Below are 12413 nucleotides of genomic sequence, written 5' to 3'. Positions count from 1 at the left end.
GGTTAAGCTTATAATGGCATCATTAGCGCTCACCATCTTGGTGCAGTACTCAAAATTTTTAAGAATCTCACATAGGTCAGCAATCCACACCCACTCGGCAGTCGTTTCGTGTGGGAGCTGAGTTTTACTCTGATAGGCATTGAGAAGCTGGAAATCAGAGACTGCCCTTTGCTGCTCACTAAGCCTTGGTCGAATTCCAGCATGTTGGCAGGTCACAAATCAGTTGGTGACAAGGCAAATTAAAGCACTGCTGCAGCAAAAATAGACTGGCGAAAGCCTGAGATGACTTTCAGAAATGTGCGCTGACATGGCATACCTTGGCAAGTAAGTCAGGCAAGTCAGGGTATGTTTTTAAAAACCACTGTACAACTAAGTTCAGCACATGGGACATGCATGGAACTTGTACCAGCTTGCCGAGCTTTAAAATTAAGTCACTTATCGCACACAACCAGACCAGGTTGGAGGTTCAGCGAGGAGATCCACTGATTGGTCTGTTCTGTTATCCTTTTCAACAGCTTGGCTGCATTGTGATCTTTAACACCTAAACAGATGAACTTCAGCAGAGCATGCTGCCGCTTTGCCAAGGCAGTGCTGCACACTTCCCAGCTGGAGAGTGATGGGGAAGCTAGTTGCGCTGAGGATGATAATGAGGACTAGAAGGAAGTGGAATGCAAGGAGATTGAAACCTTGGTGGGCACACCACATCCACATCCCTTAGCATCACCGTTTCTCATATTGAAGGCATTATGCTTATGAAACAAAAAATACTGGCTTTATTTTTCACAAGTACCCTTACAAAGGTCTTATGTACAAATTCACTATATCTAGCAATGTGTGGCTATTATTTTGGAGATCGCCTTGCTGACACACTCCAAATGCAGAGTAATGAAGATTATTGCCCCTGCTAAAATGTCACGTAAGATTATTTGTACCCGGATTGTGCCAGTCGCACAACTACTAGATAAATACACGCTATTTTTTTTAAACAATAGAAAATTATGATTTATTTTTCAATTGTCTTGCTGACATATTCCAAATGGGGAGTAATTAAAATTATTGCCCCTGCTAAATTGTCACGTACGAGTATCTCTGCCCAGATTGTGCCAGTCGCACAACTGCTAGACAAATTTTAGGTATTTTAAGTGGAAAATAAAAGAGCTGCAGCATGTACTTCCAATGATGAGAACACCCAGGTGCCTGCCTTTCACCGACCCTCCCTCCTTCCTGTTAAATTTCTCCCTGCTAAGGCTGCCGTCACACTAGCAGTATTTGGTCAGTATTTTACATCAGTATTTGTAAGCCAAAACCAGGAGTGGGTGATAAATGCAGAAGTGGTGCATATGTTTCTATTATACTTTCCCTCTAATTGTTCCACTCCTGGTTCTGGCTTACAGATACTGTTGTAAAATACTGACAAAATACTGGTAGTGTGACGGCAGCCTAAATCCTCACCTAACAAACAACTAATCTTGACAATCATCAGCTCTTACAAGAGCTTTTTGGAATAAATAACGCTCACTGTAACCTCCTATCACTTTCTCTGCTCTCCTTTCACTGTTGATACACTAAAACTACGCTCTACCTATGCTGTTTCTGACTGCAATGTGTGCAAGATGGAGTCGGCAGCCTTTAAATAGTCCCTATGATGCTGGAAGGTCAGCCAATGACAGTAATGCCACACCAAAGATGGCGTCGGCATTAATGTGATTGACAAGCCAGCCCAGCATGTTCGTTGGTTGCAAATAAAGCGCCAAACATGCTGAGTGTGTCAATTGAATATACCGAGGCAAATACCTTATTGCTCACCAAGTAACGAATAGCCCGAATACTGTACTATTCGTGCGAGAAATGAATAGTGCTGAATGTATTCGCTCATCACTAAAAATAAAGTTAATTTTTTTCCAACTGGGGGATTTTTACTTTACCTATAAGTATTTTTTTCTCCTTTTCCTCTAAGGCTTCATTCAGATGTACAGTAAGTGTTGTATTTATTTTACCCATGGATACTGTTATGATTTGGTGGCCTTGGTGCAGCATGAGACGTACTCTGGAGAAGGTGGTCCCTCTACTGACCGCAAACCCTGAACCTAGAAGCGCAACTAAAAGCAGCCATGGGGGGTACCTAACTCTCCCTAGACCCCTCGGCACAGCCTAAGATCTAACTACCCCTAAAGACAGAAACAGGAAACCTATCTTGCCTCAGAGAAAATCCCCAAAGGATAGATAGCCCCCCACAAATAATGACTGTGAGAGGAGAGGGAAATAACATACGCAGATATGAAATCAGATTTTAGCATAGGAGGCCATACTAGCTAAAAAGAAAGAATAGAACAGAGTACTATGCGGTCAGTACAAAAACACTAGAAAATATCCACCGCAGAAAATACGGATCACCACATCTGACTAAAGACATAGGGGGTATATCTGCATCTCCAGAGAAATAGCTAGGCTGCAAAAATCCTTCACAGACCAAGCTGGACAAGACAAAAACATGAAAATGCACAGAACTATAAGGTCCACTGCAGGTGGACAGAAAAAACAAAGCCAGGACTTATCTTTGTAGAAAAACACAGCAAACTGGAGAGACCAGCAGGGAAGTGAATCATTCAAGAACAATGGACAACTGGCACTGATTAAAGGATCCTGCAAAGCTATATACCCCAGTCAGTCCTGCAATTAGTAGAAACACATGTCCACTCCTGCAATCCAGGCACAACTGCATTACCCTCTACAACCACCGGAGGGAGCCCACAAGCTGAATTCACAACAGGATACAACACATACTCATTGTAATCATTGTAATCTATGGTGCTAATCAAATATCTCGTTCAGCAGTGACAGTTTCTGACCTGGCCGATGGATTGGAATCCTGCAAATCAATTTCCCATCAGTATTTTTTCATGTATGAATCCAATAACCCATATCTAGAGATGAACGAACGTGTTCGGATAGGGTTCTCCAATCTCAAATTTGGCATGAATGTACCACATTCGGATTCGTGTTCACATTCGTGATCATTTTTACTCAGGCAAAAGTCAGTCACAGTCAGTGACTAATGCTTTTTGTATGACTTTGGCTATGATAGTGCTGCTGTATGATGAGCTGGGGGGATGGAAGACATGTTTGATGAGGGGAAGAGGTGTGGAGAGGTTAAGGCTATGTGCACACATTGCCGATTTGTGTGAGGATTTTTCTGTGTGGTGTGGTGCAGTAACCCATATTACAGCCAGGGGGCGCTGTGTGTGTGCTTCAGGATGTGCTTGGAGGCATAACTATGGGGATGAGACAAAGTCCGGCAGGATTGTAAATGGCCAATATGTGTCGCAGAGGTGCTCTGCGCTGTAAGCCTAAAATGATATGGTTAAGCTGGGACTCATAGTTCCACAAGAGTTTGTTGTGTTTACTTATAAGGGCGGGCTTATAGGGTTAGCTGGTGACCTGGGCGGGACTGGCTAACCACACACTCCCATCTAGGGAGTGGTTACAACCCCATATAATGTGACTGAGGTCTGGTCACATGGTCAGAGTGTATGGATCTGTTTGGTCCATGTGCAAGGTGGAAGCTTGAAGCTCCTGTGAGTGGAGTCTTCCTGGAAGCACCTGAGAGACCATGGACCTGGTGGTCTGTGTTGGAGTCTCCTGGGAGTGGAGACGTCCTGGAAGCACTTAAAGAGACTGTGGACCTGAATGCTCAGGGTGTTGGATTGTCCTGGGATGGACTGGAGTCCTGCAAGCACCTGGTGAGAGTGTGAGTCCTGAATGCTCAGGGTGTTGGATTGTCCTGGGATGGACTGGAATCCTGCAAGCACCTGGTGTGAGTGTAAGTCCAGGAATGGTCAGGGTGTTGGATTGTCCTGGGATGGACTGGAGTCCTGCAAGCACCTGTTGAGACCATGAACTGATGGCCTGTGTGTTGGAAGTGCCTGTGATTGGACTTCCTGGAAGCGCATGGAGAGGCTGCATCTACAGAGCCAGAAGCAGTTTCTGTGTTGGGGAAGTTACAGTTCCTACTGTGGGTCTGGACTATCCGAGGTGCCCTGGTCACAAGGATGGTGATCCCAGTGAGGCAGCTTCCCCCTGTGAACCAGCACTGGCAGGAGTCAGTGTGTGGAGTCAGAGCTCTTGAAAGGTAACCCTGTGTTGGGTCATCCTTTGCGGTCTCAACAAAAAACACCCTGCAAACTGCACACTCATGACCGCTGCTGGCCGTAGCTAGAGTTGGGGCTGATGATGCAGTGCTTGTCGTGGTTTTATTACTTGGTGTCTATGTGGGAAGCCGCAACCTAAACTCCTCATCTTCCTCCTCCTCCATCTCCTCTGCTGAGCTACTCAGCTGCATATCTCTGGGTTCACACTAAGTGGAATCTACAACCTCATCCTCTCTGTTCTCATACTCCTCACCCTGAGAGTCTCCCTCCTCCTTTTCCTGCCATGACACCACAGTACAACCCACTTGTGACACTGGTATTTGAGTTTCATGAGGATCAGCTCCCGCTTGGTGGTTAATGTCTGGTGACGAGGGTCTGGATTCTGCTAGGACCCTACTTCGTCTCGCACCGGACGCAACATGAAAACATTTTGGGCATTGTGCAGATGCTTTCTTCCTCTGGATTCTGTGATTCTTCTCTGCAGACTTCTGATGCCCATGGAATGCAGTGTGTTAACAGTACTTCAGAATGGCCCATCTGAGGTTCACCACAGTCAGTTGGGCATTTGGAAACCAGGGTGATTTAGTTGCCACCTCTGAGCGTTGTACTGTTTGTGATGTTAAGGTGGAGGAAGAGGAGGAGAGGCCACTTGATGCTGCACTTGCCATCCACTTGAGCAAATGCTCTATCTGAGCCTCATCTTCAAGTGTACCACTGTGCGGCTGCCAAGAAAAGGGAGTTGAGTAGGCCAGCCAGTAATAAGTGTTGCTATTGGTCATTGAATAGGACAAGATGGTGTTTCTTCAGTTGAGCTTTCATTCGCATTAACAGCTAACCCATGTACACATCGAACACCAAGGCTATTCCCCCTTCCACCATGACCTTGCTTTTTCCCACTCATGTTGTAAGTAGCCTTCCCTCTTGCACCCTACTGTTTCACAACCTTAGGCCAACAGCTGTCAGTCACCTATCACTAAATGAACAATCACTATTTTCTTAGACAGTGTTTTAGAGTAGCTAAGTGGACTCCATGACTGCACCACTATATTAGGCCTAACGATTTTTACGCGAAAATCTGGTCTTCTGATTTGCTACTGAAACATAGTTTTAGCAAAAAACGATTTGGAGTATCTAATTGGGCCTCATGGCTGCAACACTATATTAGGCCTAATGATTTTTAAGTGGAAATCTAGCCTTCCGATTTGCCACAGAAACACAGTTTTAACCCAAACAATTTGGAGTAGCTAATTGGGCCTCATGACTGCAACACTATATTAGGCCTAATGATTTTTAATGGAAATCTCGCCTCCTGATTTGCCACTGAAACACAGCGTTAGCACAAACAATTTTGAGTAGCTAATATGACTTCCAGACTGCTACACAGTTTTCTACTACGATGCTGGAAGATCGATTTCACACAGGATAAGTTCACTTTCAGCACCACCACTAGGGCAAGAGCGACTTCTCTGCTTTGTGACACTGAGCAAATGGTGTCAGCAAAACAAGATGTCCACTTTTTATATGGCCAGGGACATGTGGCTTCGGCAACCAATCACAGAAGACCTTGTGTAATGACGCTGTGGATGTTTTTGCGCCCTGATTGGTTCCCGGAATAAACCCACATAAAGTTAAGTGAAAAAAAAGGGTGAACCGCTCCTGTAATCTCTTCTGATGCTCCTTAAGGCTATGTGCACACATTGCGGATGACAATGCAGATCTGCAACTGTTTTCCATGTGTTTTACAGAAGCATGTGAAGCTATGAAAAATCAAATCCGCTGTGAACATGTGCTGCGGAAAATTCCATGCAGATTTTCTGCGGTTTATTTTCTGCAGTATGTCTATTCTTTGCGTGGATTTCGCAGCATTTTACACCTATTCCTTACTAGGAATCTGGAGGGGTAAAAAGGCAGGTGAAATCCACACAAAAAATGCACTAAATCCGTGGTAAATCCATGGTAAATCCGCAGGTAAAACGCAGGGTGTTTTACCTGTGGATTTTTCAGAATCCGCTGTGGTGAAACGCTACCTGAGTGGGTTGGGGGACACTCGCTTGGCACGGGATTTATTCACTCAGGCACAATTTCTCCACTAAAGTCAGTCTATTTAGTTTATTAAACATCATAAACCAGGATATGCACAGTTCATTATATACAATTATGTACATGTCATGACCACCAGTCTGTTTATGCATCAGATAAATGCCTCTGGCATATATAGAGTCCCCTTTTCCATGTTTTCTGTCAAAATTGCAAAGCAAAAATCAATATAGGCAAAAATTGCAAGAGTTTAACAATGATGTACATGATCCGGCACATGCATGATCCCCATGTCTTAGTGTGGGAAACTCACTGCACTAAAATGCAGACTAGAGGGCCTTGCCAACCACCGGCCATCCCATCATCCTCATCTGCTGCTTCTTCCTTCTCCATCACCCTTCCAAGTCTTCTCACACACGTTTCTGGCTGCAGAAACTACAATTGTTTATCCACCACAGTCGGGGTGAGTGAGAGCCGGCCAGCTGTTACGGAAGTAGACATGACTGCTGCTTTTGTGTCACCTAGCCCAACACCTCTTTCTCAATCCACCATAACACACCTCCGCATGCACCTCACTCACAGATCAGCAGTTTGTACTGTTCTCCATACGCCGCCCTTTCTTCGCACAGCAGCCAGCTCTCGGTCCCTCAGTTATGGTCAAGTAAAAGAATATTTCCTCCTACCCATGCCAACAATTAGAACTTGCAGACGGTTTCTGAAAGTTGATGGCTGTCACAGTCCCCCAGTATCAGTTGCCCAGTTGCATTACTTCTCTAAGAACATAACCCGTTCCCTGATAAAAGTTAATCAAACATGGGCAGGGGCCTTACATCTTGCTGACTGGGCATTGGATGACTCTGTTTGCTGTTGCGGCAGGTGGTCAAGGGGCTGCTCCTCAAGTCTTTGAATCCCCAAGGCTTGTGGGACATACCTTTGTATGTAACAGTTTCTCCACTGCTTCTGCCTCCTCTACCTCCTCAAGGGCCTCCACCTTTGCTGTCAACCCCTCTCTTAATCAGACACGCATTCCAACAGTGCAGACACTATCTCCCCACCTCCATACTGCACAACTATGTCCGCAAACAGGCAGTGTTTAAATTACTATGCCTTGGAGATCACTGTCACACAGCTCAAGAGTTGTGGACAAGTATCCAGGCCATCTACATGCTGGAATACACTTTGAATAGTTTATGTGAGGAAGTGATGGTTCTAGAGGAAGAGTTGGAAGCAGATGAAAATGCGTAAGAGATAACAATATTTCAACTTTCTGGACTGTCATCGCACAGGCGGGTGCCATGGGAGGATGGTTTACTCTGATCAAGGGGGGCTCATAGTACCAGGCAAACTATCAGTGAAGATCCAGGAGCCGAGGAACGAATGGAGAAGCCCAAGGTGATGGACGCGCAACAGTCAGGAGATGAAGAGGATAATGATACGCTCTCTGTTGTCCATGGTTGGCGGTAGGGGATGGGGAAGCAACGTTGAGTGTTACCCTGCCAACAACACAGCATGGACTTGGACCTCATGGAAGTGCCCAACACATGAGAGCCTTCTTGCTGCACTATCTTCAAAACGATGCCCGCATTCTCAGGGTAGAAATAATGCTGACTACTGGGTTGTTACTCTGTTAGATCCATGATACAAGAGTAAATTTAGCCTTATACTTCCCCCCTGGAAAGAGATGCGCATATGCTGGAGTATCGATATATCCTTGTAGACAATCTTAAGAGTGGTCTTCCCCAGGACAGTAGTTGTAGACGTCCAACCCTGGGAATGTCAAGGTGTTATCGCCAAAATATCAGCAGCAGCAGCAGTGTAAGTGGCATAATCAATTTCTGTAAATCTTTGAACACATTTTTTTATACCTGCCCATGCACCAGCAGGACAGAGTACAAGTCTGACACGTTGTGAATGACTGGAGAGGATGGTGCAGGAGTATCTGGAGCTCAATATGAATGCCATCGGGGGGGTTTAGATTATTTTACATTTTGGTGTTCAAAAATGGAAGAGTGGCCTGAGCTTGTCTGTATCGCCCTTTTATGCCCGGCAGCCAGCATTCTCTCAAAACCTGTCTTCAGTGCTTCTGGTGGTGTCCTGATGGATAAGCGCATCCGGCTGTCCCTTGAAAGTGTAGACTGGCTAACTTTTCTCAAGATTAACAAGTCATGGGTCTCCAATGACTTTTGCACCCCAGTCACAGACTCGGTAGACTTGGCAATGGTGTAGTTTTTACTGTCATGCATTAATCTCACATTATTGCAGTCTGTGCCATCTTTGTGATGTCTTCTGTACCTGCTGTTGCTATTGCTGATGATGTTACAAGCAATTTTTTGAAATGTGGAGACTCCAAGTTGGGTCTCCATCTCGTGCGTTTCCTTTAGCAAAAGATGTGTCAGAGGCCTATTATACTGTTTCTACTCTGTGGAAATTAATGACACTTTAGTGCTGTGTGACAATTGCTTTTTGAAATCTGGAGACTCCAAGTTGGATCTCCATCTGGTGGGTTGCCTGTGGTGGAATGTGTGTTAGAGGCCTATTATACTGTTTCTTCTCTGTGAAAATTGATGCCACTTTAGTGGTGTGTGATTTTTTTTAACTGCGGAGACTCGAAGATGGGTCTCCTTCTGGTGAGTTGCCCATGTAAGTAGGGCTCCCTAACAGGCAGGCCTGTACTTTCTTTCAATCAACTACCTGGGTTACTATCCTTACATTTTTCAATCAATAGTAGTCTATGAAACTGATAATTGTGCCATATGAGTGTGGCTGGAATAAAAAAAAATTGATGGTGTTGCATGAGGTGTGAAGTCTCCCAGCCAAGAAGGCTTACACTGCTCTCTTAAGCACCAGGTCCTCATTAAAACTTAAATTCCAAGCTCTAAATGCTGGGCCAGACCCTAATACCTCATGTATGTCCCATGGCTGACTACTTCTGTGCCATTATAACAGGTTCTAATGTGAGTCAATTAATCAGTCAACTACCTGTGTTACTGTTCTTAAATTTTTTATCAAGAGTAGTGTATGAAACTGATATTTGTGCCATCTGCCTGTGGCTGGAATAAAAAAAAAAATTGGAGGTGTTGAATGAGGTGTGAGATCTCCCAGCTAAGAAGGTTTACGGGACTCCCTTTACCAGCAGGGCCTCATTGAAACTTCAATTCCAAGCTGCAAATGCTGGGCAGACCCTGATACCTCATGCATGGCCCATGGCAGACTGCTTGTATGCAATTATATCAGGTTCTACTGTGAGTCAATTGATCAGTCAACTACCTGTGTTACTATTATTACATTGTTCTATCAATATTAGTCTATGAAATTGATATTTGTGCCATCTGAGTGTGGCTGGAAAAAAAAATGGAGGTGTTGCATGAGGTGGGAGGTCTCCCAGCTAAGAAGGCTTACAGGATTCCCTTTACAAGCAGGTCCTCATTGAAACTTCAATTCCAAGCTGTAAATGCTGGGCCAGGCCCTGATATCTCATGCATGGCCCATGGCTGACTGCTGCTGAGCCATTTGCAAATTTTTACTGTGGGTAAATTGATACCACTTTTCATGGTATCCGCCCCTAATTTTAGCTGTTTGCGAAGATTTTTGCCACACCTTAAGGTGTTGTCTATGCGTTTGATTTTGCCTCCCATTGAATCTAATGGCGTTCAGGTGCATTCATTGAACCGTTTGGTTCGTTCAGCGAATCCGAACTGAACCGAACTTTGAAAGGTTTGCTCATCTCTATCCATAACCATATTTTTTATATAGAATCCCATTAAGCCTTCATTACATCGTCACCTCTTTTCATTCTTTATTTTTTCCTTTTTTTTTAACTTCTGCAATCATTTGAAGTGGTGATTTTGTAAACATCGGCACCGCGCTTGGGTTATAAAAGAAATGCCATTACCCTAATACCCCTGGATATGCTGGTGAACACATATGTCCTGCTGCTAACAAAATATGAGCTGTTGCGCTAAAGTCAGGCGCTGCACTGCTATGTGCTTACAATGAGCCCCTTCTAGGAAACAATATTTAGGGGCCAAATGGAAAAAAAGGGGAGGAAAGGAAGAGATTCCTTACCGTGAATGACAATACTGGGCACACTCCGCTGCTGATGGGCGTATGAACGGATGAGGCACAGTCATGGACGCTGGCAATGATCAGAGGGTGGGCACGCAGGAGCGTGTGCGGTCGGGCGGTACGGATGCAGCACAATCCGTGCCAGCTGGCGATGACCGGAGGGTGGGCACACAGGAGCGTGTGCGGACGAGCGGTATAAAGTGCCGCTACTGAGTGCAGAGCCAGGGAACGTCCCGGCCGGAGGCGTCCCTGGTTGCACTAGGAAACCAAGATGGCCGACGCTGACAAGCAGCGTGTGACGTCACAGGCCTACGGAGGCTCCCGAGGACCAAAAGGATTACCAACGCGTTTCAAAGGGTGAACCCTGATGAAGAAGGGCATTCACCCTTTGAAACGTGTTGGTAATCCTTTTGGTCCTCGGGAGCCTCCGTAGGCCTGTGATGTCACACGCTGCTTGTCAGCGTCGGCCATCTTGGTTTCCTAGTGCAACCAGGGACGCCTCCGGCCGGGACGTTCCCTGGCTCTGCACTCAGTAGCGGCACTTTATACCGCTCGTCCGCACACGCTCCTGTGTGCCCACCCTCCGGTCATCGCCAGCTGGCACGGATTGTGCTGCATCCATACCGCCCGACCGCACACGCTCCTGCGTGCCCACCCTCTGATCATTGCCAGCGTCCATGACTGTGCCTCATTCATTCATACGCCCATCAGCAGCAGAGTGTGCCCAGTATTGTCATTCACGGTAAGGAATCTCTTCCTTTCCTCCCCTTTTTTTCCATTTGGCCCCTAAATATTGTTTCCTAGAAGGGGCTCATTGTAAGCACATAGCAGTGCAGCGCCTGACTTTAGCGCAACAGCTCATATTTTGTTAGCAGCAGGACATATGTGTTCACCAGCATATCCAGGGGTATTAGGGTAATGGCATTTCTTTTATAACCCAAGCGCGGTGCCGATGTTTACAACATTTTTTTGGTTCTTTCAGAAAGTGGCACATGTTCTGTGGCCACCAGCAGCTGGGTTATTGTGTTAGGTTATCCCCATTTATATAGTGGGTTGAGGTGTAGAGCACCGGTGATAGTGTTTTGAAGTGGTGATTTAATTCTGCCCTATCTAAACTATTTCTGAACTTATGCATTTTTATCAGACACATCTAGAGAGAAAGAAATGTTTGTATGTCAATATTATAGAAGCTTTTATTTGAGAGATTTTTTTTCTACCATGAACATATCCATCCTTGCTTTTCCTAATGAGTCCTACTTATCAGCCTATTTCCTTTTTCTCTGCTTGTGTTTAACAATAAATGTGCTGCACATTTAGGAATTACATAATAATAGCTATATACATAGCCACATTTAGAATAATTTGCACCCATTTAAATGCACTCCTTCTGACTCTATGCATACCAAAAATGAGATTTTATTTGATTTGCAGAATTTCCTGTTTACCTATATTTTTATCAGATTGTAGGCTGAAAGCATTAGTACCACATTAGGCAACATCAGGAGATAAGATAACATATCAAATTCTACTTTTGTCTGGTTATCCATCTTTTGTGCAAACACTTTATGTTAACAATTCAAATAACGTTTGTGTAAATATAAAGACTCCTTTTGCAATTTGTGTCTTTTTTATGAAATTGGAGTCTTTGAAGGGTGTCATGGGGCTCAAGATGGTCTTGTTTTTTCAATGCTAATAGTTCCAATATACTGAAAAGAAATCATCTATTTATAATAACATTGAGGACCAGTGTGAGATTCAGGGCTGCATTGATCAATTGTCCTCTGCTTCTACTTAAGGAATAAGTGGAATAACACAGGTCAGTATATAACCTTTCTGCAAAACAAATGTGCAAATGCCAGTTTATTAGACTGTGGGGTGCCACCTACATTACAAATAGTGATGATACTAGCAATGAAAAATAAATATTCCTTACGTTGAAGCTAAATTCTTAATAGATATTGAATGTTTGATTGTGGTGTCCACCACATGGCATCCTTGCTCCAAATATTGACTGTCTAAGATATAAATCTATATATTTAGATATAATTGCTGATATGAAGAATGAAAAAAGCATATAATTTACTATTTAAAAACAATTACTTGTTGGATGCCAAAAAGCATGGGGATAAATTAGGTCAATCTATTCTTATTGATCAAAAAATT

Source organism: Ranitomeya imitator, chromosome 6, assembly GCF_032444005.1.
Source record: "Ranitomeya imitator isolate aRanImi1 chromosome 6, aRanImi1.pri, whole genome shotgun sequence".
Taxonomy (NCBI): Eukaryota; Metazoa; Chordata; class Amphibia; order Anura; family Dendrobatidae; genus Ranitomeya; species Ranitomeya imitator.
The sequence above is the reverse complement of the archived record's forward strand: the minus strand, read 5'-3'. Positions refer to the sequence as shown.